This window comes from Takifugu rubripes, chromosome 4 (assembly GCF_901000725.2).
Source record: "Takifugu rubripes chromosome 4, fTakRub1.2, whole genome shotgun sequence".
In the NCBI taxonomy this organism is placed as follows: Eukaryota; Metazoa; Chordata; class Actinopteri; order Tetraodontiformes; family Tetraodontidae; genus Takifugu; species Takifugu rubripes.
The window spans coordinates 11,852,734-11,868,838 of NC_042288.1; the positions used below are offsets into that span (position 1 = coordinate 11,852,734).

Sequence of the window (16,105 nt, forward strand, 5' to 3'; positions counted from 1 at the left end):
CGCGCCTCTCACCGCTGGTCGTCAGAATCTTTGACCGATCATCCAAAACTAAACGGTTTAGGCGACAACAAAAAGCGGAAGCAACCTTGCTCCAATGAACTAGGGTTTGATAAAGGGGGGAAAAAGGAGGGAGAGAGAAAGGAAATCAAAGAAAACGGTGCATTGAGGGAGCTGAATTAAGAGAGACAGAAAAAAAGCAACTTGCAAATGTGGTGAGAAATGTTTGGATCCATCAGGGGAGTTTTAGCTGTCTGAATCAGCACGATCATGTACAACAGACACACACGTTTCAGGGTAGGTTGTTACATGTTTTTACCAAGAAGAATATTAATAACTTTTCTCTTTATTGAGTTTGAGAAACATGAACAAGAACAAATCATATTAAGTTGTTTAAATATTGAATCCTGTAATTAATCTCCGGATAAATGCTGATGGTCAGGGTCCCTGACATCATAATGATAATACCAACACAAATAACAACAATGAAATACATATTGTAATAAATGTATTTAATAACAAATATTTTTTTTAAAAAAAACTGTTTTGTGTCTCTCAAAACCACACACAGACAGACAAATAAGAGGGGACGGCCAAAAAACAAACAAACAAACAACAAAACCAGGAGGATTTATTGTGGCGTTTTCATTATTTTAATTATTTAGTTTCTCATTGGAATTTGATCATCTCTGCAGGTCAGCTCGATCTCTCACAGCCACATAAAGGAAACTTTCCCTGTGTGTTTAACAGTGTGAGAGAATGCAAAAAAAAAGTATAAGTGAGAGAATAAAACTTAGTAACTGGAACATTAACAGACGAATGACCACTAAAAATGCAATAGTACAATATCCACAAGGACAACAGAGCGTGGTAAAGCTATAAAATCCAACATTAAAAGGATATAGCTTCTCTATTGGCTATTTAACAAACATTTTGTCTTATAAGTCTCTATACAGTGCTTGAAGATCAGAAATGGCAAGAAGCCACTGGACCAAAGACTTGTAATGGATATTGCGAAACACTTCATACTTAGCTTAAAATACTCAGCATCTTCTTAAAATGGCATTTAAAGAGGCTACTTTGTGACTGCACTGCTGCTTGTGCTTAAAAACATGTGCTAACAACTAATAAGAATACATAATTTCACTCAAAACTAGCTGGCACACTTATAAACACTACATTTCCTCCAAGAGAGCTGACTTTGGTGTTATGAAGGATTCTAATCAGTGTTTTTCCCTGCCTGCTCTGTTGAGGCGACATGCTGGGTGTCTGCTGGAACATCTGAATGGGAGGAACCCAGCTCCAGGAGCCTAACTGCTCATAAAGCTGTGCGGGCTGACAATAACGGAACCTAAGCTCTTCTCTCAGCCACACGCAGGCGTCTGCTGGAGAGGCAGATTGGAAATTGAGGGAGAGAAGTCATTCTGGTTGGACGGTGCTGTTGGCAGGGGATCTTACAGCAGAGTCCATTAGATTGGTCAGTGGCATCTACACTGTCCAAGACTGCCAGAGGCTGAGCAGGAGAGTGTGTGTGTGTGTATTGGGAGGGTGTTAATGTTAAAGCATTTACCTTTAAAAGCTCTGACTTCCTGTCAGCTAGAGTTCTCCCTGGCAGTTCCACCCTTCATCCTCAAAAATGCACTCTGCCACCCCCACCTCTCCTTATTTCCCCCCTCTCTTTAGAAATATAGTGCTCCACTTGCTCACTGGCTGAACATTAAATAAAACCCCATCCTTCCCCAAATCCAATCTCTCCCTGGCAACACCTCTGCCTTTTCCCCGTGACTCCGCCGTTCCCAACGCTGCATCACAAGCACAGTTTTGCACATTCCCAGATCTCAATAATGACGCTCACACTGGCGTTGGCGGGACAGAAATGGATGGCCAAACAAGGACAGCGACGGGACAATATGCCCCCCGCTCTGGTGTCTGGGTGTTTGGTGGAGAATCTGGGCTGAGCGACAGCCAGCGTCATCATCATCATCAGCACCTCTTGCCAGCTTTTCATATTTAAAGCCAGCAAGGGTTTAATTACCAAATGATGACAGTGTCATATGGCACCAGGATGGCGCTGAATGAACACGTGTAGCACGCATGTGGCTGCCTCTGTGCCCGTGTCTGTGGCGTGCCAACGTCCGTGTGGAACAGTGAAACACCTTCTGATGTGACCGCAGTGGGTGGATGGGGTGAGAGGTGGAGAGCGGGCATGAGACACTGTGGAGGGAATCAAACACAGACAGTAAAACATCTATAATTTGCAGCCCCCCCCCAGTATTCAATGGGTGCTCATGGATTAAAGATTAAAATCTATCGTCTTGACAGATGGGGGAGAGAGAGGGTGAGGAGAGGGACAGTCATGCACATCCCATTTCCATTTGTATATGAGCAGCACAGTTTGGCTAATCACGGTGGAAAAATAAGCTGTCTCCTCGCCTCACTCTGGGCAACGCCACCGTGAGCTTCCTTTCCAGCTGTGGAGACATTAGAGACGGAGGAACCGTCCTGCGTCGGCGGCCTACGACGAGTGTTTGTTTATTAATATTCCAGCGGGCGGGGTGAGGGTGAGGGTGGGGGTGGGATGGAAGATAGCAGCTGTAATGACGGGAGCGATAACGCCGGCTCCCACCTTCCCCAAAAAACATCAAACCAGCTGTGAGGAAATGAGCTGCTGGGGTGACGTGCCTGACGGGGAGACAGAGCACCGTAGTTGGAACTCAGCACTCACAAAAGCAGGATGATGAATGGAACTTTCAAGGGATTAAAATAGATAATTGTTGGTTGTATTTGTATTAATTCTGCAGAGAGTCACAACCTGACAGGATGGGTTTTGTGTTTAGTGTGTGGTCTGTGTGTGTGTGTGTGTGTGTGTGTAGGGGTAATGGTCTGGTCAGTGGAGTGAAGCAGACCACCTGAGAGTTGTTTTTGGGCATTAGTGTGTTCTCTCTCTCTCTGTATGTGTGTGATATATGACACTGGCCATCTGAAGGAGGTGCCTCACTCTCTCCCCGAGCTGCATGAAAGGGAGCCGAGAAGCCCGATGAATTAAAGCCTCTCTTCAATAAAACATCAGAGTCTTTCAGTAACACACGCTTGAGATGCCCCAGTAATTGACTTTTGGACTTTAGGATTTACATGAACCCTCCAAAAGCAGCTTACCTGTGCAGCGATGCCCCTTGAGTCTGCATCCATTCCCCGCTGACATGGATTTCCATAAACTCATGCAATCTTTCCCCACTCCTTCATCGTTTTGTTAATTTTTTTCTCTCCATCTGTGATGAATGCAGAACTATCCACTGTAGATAATTTGAGGGATTTATTGGAGTGTTTGAATTTATTTATCTTGAGTGAGGAATCTGGCTGAATAAATGTTAATCCAGTCGTGTTTGGCACAGTTGTATTATTTTAGTCGGTGTGTTCGACTCAGCGGCTGCTTGCTCAGTTATGGAATCAAGAAGCATATTTTCATTGTCTTGATTTTCTTCCATACTTGCAGTTTATAGTCTACATTTCATTAGTTTTTACATCAGGTTACCGCATGGATCTACACATAAATTCAGTTTTTCTATTGTTATTTAGCAAAATGTGCATTGTGTCCTACAAATCATCCTTACAGACTCCAAAATAAACCCCAAATGAGACATTTGAGGTTTATGGATGAGAGAAAACCATGAAAAACCTTCGAAAAAGCAACTTTAAATTATGACAGGTCGAATACAGAAATGTGCCTGGGAGACACGGTGATGGACAAAGTTAAAAATTTCCTTACACAGCACCTAATAAACTCTTTAACAAGATGGGGAAAGTAAGATTGAAAGGAGATCTGTGGGAGGGGCAGAGTAGCCTGGCAGATTTAATTAATTACTGCATATTAAAATGTTTGTTTACAGAAGTGAGCAGCTACAAGAGGTCTGATGTTAATTAATTTAAGGCGTACATCCCACCAGCCTCAGCAACGTGTCACAGGCTGCAGAGCTAGTCCCTTTGGCGGGGACTCTGTGTCTCATTGGATATCCATCAATTGCTGTGAGGTGTGTGTGAGCTGAGATGTGCAGCACACAAATTAAACTCAGTGTTAACATGATTGCATATTCACATTTCTAATTAGCAAAGCGGGTGGAAAAAGTGAACTAGTCGAGGATTTTGTGGTGCATCTGGAAACAGAGCATCTGAAACATACCTGCTTGTCTGTGAAGGGTGTCCAGTGTTTATTTTTTCCCTGATTAAAAAGAAAAAATGTGATGCTTTGACACTGTGTTAAGCAGCTCGGTGCTACCGCACTAGCGGCTAGCAGCTAGCCAAAGGAATCTACTGATGCCTACAGACAGAATTGGTGTATGTCCAGTCTCCTGAGGTTCCTCTTGGGACAATGATGTATTTGGTCTCCTTTGAGGTCAACTGGACTGAGTCCAGAACATCACTTGCAATCAGTAGTGTGGGTAAAGGGGGCCCAGCAGAACACATCTGAGGGTAAATACTCCACTCAGGAGCCCACTGTGGGGGGGAAAAAGGCCTGCATGGCTCATTGCCCTGCTAAAACCAAACCACAACCAGGTCTGATGCCTGACACCGCGGTGTCCTTAGGAGGAAGGTGGGGAAAGATAGATACAGATGGAGAAAAAGCTAAATGTTGGGGACTCATAATAAAAAATAAAAACCTAAAACCCCCTGGAAACAGTCAAACAACACTCTTTGAAATGTCACCAGCTGGCAAGGGCGAGAGACTATTTGTTGCAGGAGAGAGAGAGTTGTTCACTGAGCTGGGGAATGGCTGTATTTGTGCGGATGCATGTAATTATTTCACTTCTTCGAGTCATTATTAGCCTTGCCTGCTGCACCGGCAGTGGATAAAAACCCTTACACCAGTGTACCGTTCCACTGTGGCAATCGAACATGTGTTTCCTTCAAACAGCTCTCTGATGATGATTATCAGACCAGAAAACAGAAACCAAATAAGGGCAGGACCCCCCCCCCCCCCCCCACACACACACACACACAAACATAGAGCATACAAACATAAAACAGAATCAAAGTGTTCCATCTCTATCTATCTATCTATCTATCTATCTATCTATCTATCTATCTATCTATCTATCTATCTATCTATCTATCTATCTATCTATCTATCTATCTATCTATCTATCTATCTATCTATCTATCTATCTATCTATCTATTCCTTTATCAAGATCTTTGAGGTCTACAATATTGACCCCCTGGGCAGATGCTCTGCTGTGTGTGTGTGTGTGTGTGTGTGTGTGTGTGTGTGTGTGTGTGTGTGTGTGTGTGTGTGTGTGTTGTGTGAACTCTTACTGTAAGTGGGATTTGAAGAATTGGCAGAGCCATCTGAGCAGCGCTCTGCATCTCTCACGAACAAATGAAGGCCCAGAGCCTCAAAGTGAGATTGATATCTCTCTCTGAACTTCACTGGGAATTCTGAAAATGGAGAGGCCTTCCTTGGTCCCGGGGGTGATCCAAACGGCTCCCCCTTGCCCCACCTCGATAGCAACAATAATGACGGAAAAAAAGGCTGTGCGTATGTCTTTTGTGGCCATTGATATTCACTCATTCATTCTGTGTCCTGGCAGCTGAAATGTCAACAAGCACGACACAATAGACGGAGCAGGAATCCACTTTGTATGAAATAGGGTCTGGAATTAAAAGAGAACAATCCTCTTTTTTTTTTTTTGTCAACGGGGGGGCTAAGCCATACATTTCACTTAGCGACTAAAAACTTTTCAATTTGTGCGACGGGTCTTCACCAGAAGCACGACCATTAAATAGGTCAAGGATGGGTGTACCCAGGATGCATTGCTCACGCGAAAGTTGGGCGCCTGTGTGCGATCATTCAAATGCAAGCAGACAACTGCGGAGGGGGGTGTTCAAGACAAGCAAACAGTAAGCTGAACAGATGTATGAGATATGGTTCCTTAAACTGACAGCAAACCTTTCAGGGAGGGCGGCTGAACTTCTGTCAAAGTCGACTGGGTCCGACTGGAAACACCTCCTAAATTGGAAAATCCAAGATGCCACCACGCAGTGTTGCAGCGTCAGGCATAGTCACAGGAAACAGATCCTTTTGGTGGGATTCCTCATGGCGGAATATAACGATTATCTCCCCTCACAAAGCCACCGCCCCCCCCTTTCCTGGCTTTGGAGTCACTGACCTGCTCCTGCATGGGTCACAAACTAAGCAAAAGTTTATGACACCGAGACAACAACGCCGCGCGTGTCTCTGTTAAAACCTCTCCTGCGAACATGGTGCTGCCCCCCCCAGGATCAATACGACGTGCTGATATGTTTTTAATCGTGAGCGGTTGATGCGGCGTTATCTGTCATGTTCATGGATGTGTGCAGCTGCTCAAAGCACGTGTCCACGCACGGGTCAGTAATCCAACGTGTCAATATTTGTTACTGTTTGCTTCTATGATCATATTCAATCTACCCCCCCCCCCCCAAAGAGAGACTGCATGTGCCATTATTTGAGATCTCTTTATAAACACTGTACACATGCCCCGAACACACGACGCTAATCCCTTTTGTCTAACTTCACTTTCTAATGATCTGCCCCTAAAAGGTAAATCACTTATAAAATGACAACAAAAGAAGCTTTTTGTCACAGAATGATAATTAGTCTGGGTCCTGACCTCCCTTTCGGCACCTCGGCTCCCCCAGCTGAGGACCGGCGTGCGTCTGCGGTCCCCGCTTAACGACAGGCGGGCGTGACACACTGGCTCGGCATTGTGGGGTCTTTGTCTTCATTCGGGGGGAGATGAAGTTCTTGCCACCACCTTTATCAATCACGGAGGGGCTCCAGCTGTTCCGCGGGCTTCGGTCGGGGCTTCAACAGCCGGTCTAACAAATTGTCTGTGAATGGGAGGAAGGGACCCCCACCGCACACAAAAAAACAACATTTGCATCAGCACACACGAGCAGCCATAATATAAAGCACGGACCACTGCGGCGTCGACGCCATCGCCGCCTTTTCAAAACCACCCTTAATATCAACACTTTGGCTGCACAACGCTGCAAAATACTTCCTGTTGTTCACGACTGGTGACAAATGGGCTCTGCTTTGCAGACACAAACAACCCTGCTGCCTGCTCGCTGCAATTACAGGAGGGATTAAACAGCTTCTCCCCGATACTGACATCACCTCGCCGCGAGGGACGAGAGGAGGCTGCGCTCCCGGACGGGAAACACGTCCAATTACAGCTTAATGAATGAAGCGCCTCTGCTTTGGTTCACATCAGAGTTTTCAGAACAAAAACATCCCGACTGTCAGGGATCAAGTGGCCCGAAGTAGCAGAGAATTATGGCTCTTTGTTTGCATGAAGGATCTGTTGGTTTTCGCAGAAATGACAAGTTGCGTGTCAGAAATATAGATTGATGGACATGCGAATTAGCTGTTCTCCAAGGTCAGAAAGGGATTGTGTTGTTACTCTCACGTGCCGCCGTGTCAGAGCCGTCTGCGCTCTCACTTTTTCATCATATTCTGCACATCGACACACGGCGCAGAGGAGACAAAGAGAAGAGGAACCGAGAGACGAGAAGGAGCGAGAGAGGGAAACAAATTGATTGTTTGGTGGATAGATCAGTCATAGTCATCCTGGGCGGATGGATGAATGTCTTTGATGGCCGCTGCAGGTTCAGGCAGGGAGAGCGACTCAAAACAAGAGAAATTGGTTTGGGCCCTCAGGAGGGGAATCAATGTGCGAGGGGCATGTAAGCGCTGCAACGCTTTTGTTCGGAAGGGGGGGGGGGGTTGTAAAGTTTGAGAGGGGACTCAGAAAGCTGAATTAGCTTTGAGAATGTAAAAATGTTGTTTCATTACAACAAAAATGGCATTTAGGGTTATTATATTAAGGTATAATTTAATATATTTAGATGAAGAAGGACATGCTAATGAACTAAGCTGGACTGGAGTTTCTGAAGAGTTTCTACTCTACTCTTCTCAATAAACCGTCTGCAGAGATGGCTAGTTTCTCCCTAAAGTGACAGTAAAGTAGGATTAAAACATGCACTTATAGAGCCATAACTACTTTATTTTAAGATCGAAATCACAAAGATTATGATCGTCCTTCTGTTCCTCCGACATCTGGTCTGACTCAATCAGATCAGCATCTGGGCTGCATGCGTTGAAAATAATGTATTTTAGTTTTATTTTGCATTTTATATTTTTTTTAATGCAACAGAAATCTCTCTTTAAGCGTAGCTGGTGAATTCCGGCAGGAAGTGGGGCTCCTTGTTGTTTTTGTCCATCCACAGCCTCACTCATGATGTCAGTAATAGAGTTTTGTTAATTTATTAGTCTATTTCCAGAATAGACAAGAATCAGCCTCTCACCCTCATTAAGGGGCTATTTTAACTTGAGCAGTTATGACTTTTTTTTCCTGCCAGACACTATTTTTGAATGATGATGTAACCGATTCTCAAGTCAAGTGTGTTCTGGTAATGAGTCACATGACAACTCCTGGGGTTTTCTCCTAACTATCCAGGCAAATGTCAGCGGTCTACCCCCCATTCCCTTTGATGACCTATTAAATATTATGAGGGCCCCCTCCTGTGTGCATTGTAGTTTCACTCATATCAAGATGGTGTTTAATGCCCATGAGACAAACAACAGGCAGATTAAAGCTATTACACCCTGCTGCACTCCCACGTCCGCGCGGTAAAGTGGGGCTGTGATGACTTGCTTAATAGTTTTGTGACTTAAAACCAGTTTCAGTGGTAAAGAATAGCTTTGAGCAAAAAAGCAATTCTAGGATTGATAACAAAAGGAGACCTGCTGACCTCTTACGCAGCTCTGCCAGAGGTCCAGGACCACCTTCATCTGATCCAGCAAGTTGTTATTAATAAAGCTACTGAAACCTAATCAACTTCACCGCTTGTCAGACGGACATATTATTATGACAGATGATTATTTTAATCTCAGCCAAATGGCAGGCTTCAAATATCCCGGGTATGGTCATTTTCTGGCTTGTGCGTCAAGAAGAGGAAGCTAATTAAACCCTGATCTGAGTAAGAATAACTTCTCATTTTCGAGAATAATGGAAGAGAAATGTTATAGATTAATAGCACTATTTATCTTTTTTAAATTTCTTGTCTTTCTCCCACGATGGCAGCCCTCGCCAAGGAAAATATGCATAAAATGAAATTGAAGTCATAACTTAATAGGTTATTAAAATTTCTGAATGCATATCACTTCTCCTTTTGCGGCGCAGTAAATTTAAATTGAAGTTTGTGGCATTCAAAGACTCTGGCAGGAGTTTTTTTATGGCGGCAGAGGGAGGACATGCATCTTTGTCAAAGGGGTATTTGCTATTCTAATTTTATGGAAGGCCAGATTATCGGGCAGGGATGTCAGAATGCTGACAACACCTCTGTTCTCAACCCTGTCTTTCCCCCAGAGGGATTCAGTGTCCGGGGTGTTTTTTCTTTGCCTTCTGCACCCCACACCTGGTCTCACTAGAAGCAGAAGGTTTGGGACAGAAGGAGCACCAAAGTAGGCAAGATGGACAGAGGTGAAGGAAAGAGAAACCATAATGGAAGCAGAGAGTTGCAGCGTCCCAGGAAGGGTGGGAGGGCTGTATTTCTCAAGGTCAGAGGCCAAATTTATTTATTTCCCTGGAAGTTACAATGAAATTTTACTGACTACTTTGCTCTGATGATGAGCGAGATCGGCGGCGATAAATCTGTCTTGCCATTTGGTTGCCGGTGATGAACCATTTATTATGACGCCTTCAAGGACACGGCTCGGTGTTTGTATGATAGTGCTATTCTACGTGATGATATCCATTTCATTGTCCCATATAACACAAATGAGGAAATTAAGAATAAAACAGCCCAGTGCTGAGAAGGTCTAGCTTTATTCATAGCTATCTAATGGGATATGTACAGTAAATGTCACATGATATTTGTGATGCCCTTGTCCCAGTTTTACCGTTGAGGTTATAATGTTGATGTTGCATTGCCATCATAAAAGCACCAAGGACGTTTGCACAAAAAAACCCACTTTATTTTTCCTAAATCAGCATTATTATTATTGTCTCTTTACTCTGAGAGGTCCTGTGAGCTGGTAACATGGTTTTAATCCCATGAACATCAGCTTCTTCTGTTTGGATTCCCACATTCATCATTCACAAAGAACGGGGCTCCTGACTGCTCTCTTGCTCCTTTTTGTACAACAGACAGCTCTGGGGTCCCTCAGAGGGCAAGATGAACTAATGCTCTTTATTGATTGGCCACTTAAAAGCCTCTTGTAGCCTTGGGAGTATGTTAATTCCACGAGGCCATTTCTCCCCTCTGCCCCTCGGTCCCCAGGGCCCTTGTGTATATTCCTCAGAGGGCTATCATAAGGAGTTCATTAATGGTCAATTACTAATATCTGAAGAGGTCCTTTGTGCGACTGCGACACCTCAACTGGGCATCTGTCTCTGTTGCTTTGCAGACAGCACAAGGGTCTGTAGAGGAGGCTGGAGGATAGAAACAAGCTTAAAGTGACATGTTAAGGCCCAGGATTAACATCTTTTATTTAACTGCTCTGACTCTTATTTGGATTGAATGTTGTTTGTTCGACTCCTCCCAAATGAAGCACGTGTGGATTTCACAATCAGGCCTGCAGCGACACCTCCGGGAAGCCTTTCACGGTAATATTCGATTCCCGTTTAGTGACATGATGAGAACCTTAAAGTATAACGCACTGAGGCGCTCATACGTTCCTGACCTGTTTATGTGAGAAGACTTGATAAGCTGCCAGCCCCCCCCCCCTCCCGAGTGGTAAGAGGGGATGAGGGGACAGATCCTTCAAATGCTGGGGCGGTATTTGTGGGTAATAAAAGGAATAAATCAGACAATGGGGTTGAATATTTCATTTGTTATCCATATTCCTTACGGGAAAATGATACAGAAATGTAAAAACAGCAATTTCCCAGCAGCCCCAACCGGGACTCTGCCCTAGCAGAAGGGCTGTTTTCACGTCTGAAGATAAAGTGCATCCTTACCATCCTATTCTCTCTGGTATAAATCTAACAGGCAGCTTATGCATTACCAGCTCCTGTGCCATGTATTTCTGCATAAATACACTATAGCAAACTGCTATTAGGTTGAGATATTTTCTCTCTTTTCTCTGTTAACATGTTCCCTTCTCCCTCTGTAAGCGGCCCTCCTTCTTCCTTTCATGTCCTCTAAAAAACAGCATTCAATCTCAGGGACGTCTGGGTCAGCAGGATAACTTGTGATGACATTATAATGACCTTCAATTTTTTCCCCCTTCTCTCCTGGTGAAAGATTTCTCTCTCCCTCTGCCGAGAAGGGGAAGGTTATCTCGGTGAAACGGGCCCACGAGGCCAGAGGCACAAAATTAGATGCAAGTGTTGTCCATAACAACGCAGCGTTGCTATTGAAACATACGGCCGCGCGAGCAGCCGTCATAGACGTGGGCACGAATGCAAATATAATTCTCCCAAACACTGATCTCTGGACAAACAGGCCCATTTAGGCGGTATTTTCATGCCAGCGCTGCACTTTGTGCTACAGTTCTCCGTCGCGTCTGTCAGCGGAGCCTTTAGTGCTGCCAAGCGCAGAGGTAGCGGCGGGCTGAAAGCAGGGCAATTGGGATCAGCCTTTGTCTCATTGCCATTATCAGTTTTGCCCTGACAACTGATCTGCTTTTTTACTTTCACCCCAGTAATGTGGGCAGCAGAGGAGGCCTTCGCGGAGGCAGTGGCGAGAGCGAGGGATGATGGACATGAAAATGAGCTCCTTTCTCCCCCCTTTACTGACAAAAATGTGGTGTCATATCTTGTCAGGGCTTGGGACCTCGCCAAGAAGATACGCATGCTGTCGAGCCACCAACCCCTGCTGCATATTTCTAATATATCCACAGTATTTTATTATCTGTGAACAGAGAAATTGTGACGATTGTTAGGAAAGCAGCTCTTGATGATTTGGGAGAGGAGAGGGCCTCGATGTGGGCGAGGGGCCGCTCTCGTGATCATTGATGACCATCAGACGGCACGGGCCTTTTGGTGATATGTGGGCCCTCCAAGCTTGGGTAGCCCAGCCACACCACACCCTTGGGTGCAACAAATATCAGCATTGTAATTTCACGCCTGTGATTATTATCGCGAGCTCCATCACTGACAGGGAATCCTCCACCCATCTTCTTTAGTCCTCCCAGCTGAGATACAGTTTAACAGCCTCTCCCCTGGACCTACACACACATACACACACACAAACACACGCACGCACGCACAGGCTCGTGCGCAGATTTAATGTTTGCCCTCCATGGGCCCGTTTCGGGCTTTCTCATTTCTTTTTCTCCCATCTTCTGTTAATTCACCACCATCTGCCTCAGCATCTGTTTGAGGAGGCCAAAAAGATGTTTTGAAGAAACACAACGGATTTCTGCTCTCTCTCTTTTTAAAAAAAAACCACACCAAAAAACCATCTTTGCATGCGTGCTCAGCCTCTGGCCCATTGAGATGCCAGTGACAGTGTCCTCCTCAGTCTTTGTCTGGCCTCCTGCTCCACCCCCTCCTCTAACTGGCCCTGATTTAGCATAATCTCCCAAAAAACCTTCAGCCTCCGCCTCTGCCTACAGACACGTACACACACTTTTCAGCCAGAAGTGAACGGAGGTAAGTGCACTTAGAGTATCTCCTCTTTAGGAAACTTTAAGCCTGACACATTAAATAAAAGCAGCTGAGTAGTTTAGCTGATTAAAGAAAGTCATATTTATAGATGGTAGCAGAACATCGTTAATCCATCCTTCCTATATTTAACTTCAGCCCTCCCTCTGGTGTTCCAACTCTCCTTTGAGATTTTAGGGAACAATAGGAGTCATCCCACTGGCAGCCTGAGCCACAGGATCTGTCTCTGACAAAAGAGATTACATGCATTTCACACATTTTTGTACCAGGCAAAAGTTGTCACGGAGATCTGGGATGCTGCTGGGAGGACACTCTCTCAGTATATCTGTACCTTGAGATGCATTTTTTTAGGATAGATTTCTGAGCACCTGATCCACATATTGAAGTTGATGTTTGGATTTTTATCTGAGTTATTGCTATCCTCTTAGCTTAGCCTCTTAGCTTTGCTAGAACTTACTTGGTGATTGTTTTGCAGCGCAGCATTCAGGATCGTTCACACTTCAGGCTTTGCTACAGGCGAGAGCCATCAGAGTCATTTAATTAAATCGCGGCCTGAACATCCTCATCCTCTGTGCCCCCTCAGGCTAACATGGATTGGACGGCTTTGTACAATATGCTAAAACACATGGGACAATGCTGGGACCCTGAGTGAATGCGTGATCTTTGACACCGCAGCCACTTTAGATAATCGTGGTGATAATAATTTTATCTTCTTCATTATCTCTCGTTGTCTTCCTCTTTCTTCTCTGTAGGGAGCTCTCCTCTGATAAGTTGTCACATTAAGTGTTAACTTTTGGGTGATCGCTGGGCTTTTCTCGCTTTATGGCCAGACCTTCTAATAGCTGTCCCAAAGCAGCGCCCGAGGCAATCGTGTTAGAAATAAACAGGCTGACACAGTCATTTACTCAAATCGGCCCTCCACTATTCACAACCCTCCCCTGGTGATGATCCTTCGAACAACAATTATTTCAAATGTCAAAGTTCCACGCCTTCCAGGCATAGACAAATGAACATTAAAAATCTATTACTGAGGGTTTTAACATATATAAAAAAAGGATTTTTTTTTTCAATCGAGCTTTTATTTCCTCGACAGGGCGACCTTAGGAACTTAGTGCACCTCGTGTTATAACAGATTGATTCTATTCGAGGCCACGCTGGTGCAAAGCTCAGAGGTGACGGAGTTTATCCGCCCGGGCCCGTGTTTGCGTCTCATCTACTTGTTTCCTATTGTTTTTCACGTGAGTCCATCCGGAGGGGTGGCCTCTGATTCGCTGTCACGCTGAGCTGTTCTACATGACCTCTCATAACCCCATCTCATCCCTCCCAGGACTCCCAGGAAGCTTGGGCCAACCCTGCTGATGAGATGAAGATATTTCACCTCAGCCTGCTGAAACCTCTGAGCGCTCATAATTCTGGAGAGTCTGCAGAGAAATCAATTAACAAAGGGCAGAACACATATTGTTTCTGAGTGAAGGTTTTGTTTGCAGATTTGTTTCTCCAGGCACTTTCTATTCTTGCATTCTATATTCTCCAGTTAAGATATATAGCCCTAATGCGAAGGCATGGCTTGCAGTCTCAATCTATTCCGTGTGATTGCCCCTTGTGATGGGCACAAAATCCATCCAGTGATAATGGCATCCATCTCCGCCTTTATATTGCATGTATTTGTTATCTTTGGCCCAGTAGCAATAAATCCAATCTAGTCTCCTTGATGTGGACCACTGACCACTGCAAACTGGTCAAGGAGAGTGGCTAAAGTTCATTTCACATCAACGGCCATCATGATTATGGAGAGATTAAATGCCCCATGTTCAGATCACTTTACCCCTGAAGCCGAGGACACATATTCTAATGTGTACCAGTGCTAGCAAAACATAAGGAAGCTTGTTTTATACCCTAGTTTGATGAATCTGTTGGGATATAACTCACTTTTGTGTAATGCATTTACTATATGATGTCATTCTGATTTATTTTTAGAAGTATACACATGTATTTATGAAGGACTGCATTTTTACCAAAATGTTTTACACTTTCAGGCTCCTACAGTAGGAAAGCAGCAATTGTGTTGGAAGTTGTTTTGATCGTACCAAAGGTTAGTTGTTAGGATGTGTTTGAATAAAGGCTTTGCCACCAAAACGGCTGCATATTTAACCTTAATTGGCAAACACTGAAACTTTCATCCACGTTGATGGAAATTTGCATTTTCTAATATTCTATGATACTTATTGATGCTCAGAATTAAGCTTTAAATAAGTCCTGCTGGAGTATAACGGTTGGAAGACCAACGAGCATGAGACTCTGATCAGCAACGATTTCTTTACCTGATCTCGCCCGTCCTCAGAGGGACACGGCAAGCAGCAGATGGTCCACAAACACATGCAAGCGCTAAAAATTAAGCATTTTTACAGAATTTTCATCCATTACCTGGGCTGATGTATCAACAAAGAGTAAAAAAAATGTATATTCATAATGGCTCTGACAGCATCATCAATATATTAATAATAACAGATGTAAGACATCGATCTTCATTTTCTTTCTTAAAAGGATGCTTGTCAACAACGCCGTGACAGGGACGGTTGGATTTGTCCCAACCTGCATTTTCGTGTATCATACCATCGTTTCTGTCACACTGCTCGAGTTGGGCTTCCAGTACGTTCCATAATGGCAGGCAATGAGCGAGTCATTGTCCTGCATTAGCATGTTACGGTACAGGGAGTTAAAGAGCCCAATTTCATCTCTGCCCCACATCCTTCTGATGAGATTGGCTCTGATGGGCCTGTGGTTTAGAGAGCTGCCGGCTAGCTTCATAAAGGAGGATATGGCTTCATAAAGCAGTAAGACATGCCTTTTGGAGCCTGGAGAGAATGCTAAGCTCACTTTAGTTACAGGGAGGAAAAAACCTTCTCTTTCAGCCCTTAAATGTTGAAAAGGGAGTATTTGAGGCAAAACACACAACCCTCCCCACTGAAAATGTCATTTATACATGAACTACAGCTTTAATTATGAGCCACACCTGTGAACTTTACTTAAAAACTATTACAAAAAAAACATTCAGCCACTAAATATGAACGCACTAATTTACAGCATTTACATTTATTATCATCAATAAATGTGTTTTACAAATAAATAAAATATGATCTTAGACTTCAGTAAAATGTTCAAATGAAGCTGAGGAACTACACTGGGAAAAAAATGAAACAAATAAGGAAGGAAGAGCAAAAGTTAAAAGTTATTTAGGCTTCCAGAAGTTATTTCCCACTTCTCTACTTTCTGCTGTTTTGTTCCTCGTGAGGCCTAATGAATATGTTAAGACTTCTGTAATTAAAATGCTCCTGGTGTAAATGCAATATTCAACAGTTTTCCTGACAGTGATATATTCTACTTGGATTATCCTCAGTGGGTTTGACTCGCTAATTAATCAACATTATTTATGATGATAAAAGAGGGGAAAAAAGCTTGC

General features: G+C 44.0%; 1 long non-coding RNA gene across 1 annotated transcript; it reads left to right on the plus strand.

Moving 5' to 3' along the window:
* The first annotated feature begins 12,575 nt into the window (after nt 1-12,575).
* On the plus strand, nt 12,576-14,802 carry LOC115249591 (uncharacterized). Its single transcript, XR_003888265.1, has 2 exons — nt 12,576-12,633; nt 13,973-14,802. It is a non-coding gene; the product is annotated as an uncharacterized lncRNA (long non-coding RNA).
* The last annotated feature ends 1,303 nt before the right edge of the window (nt 14,803-16,105 follow it).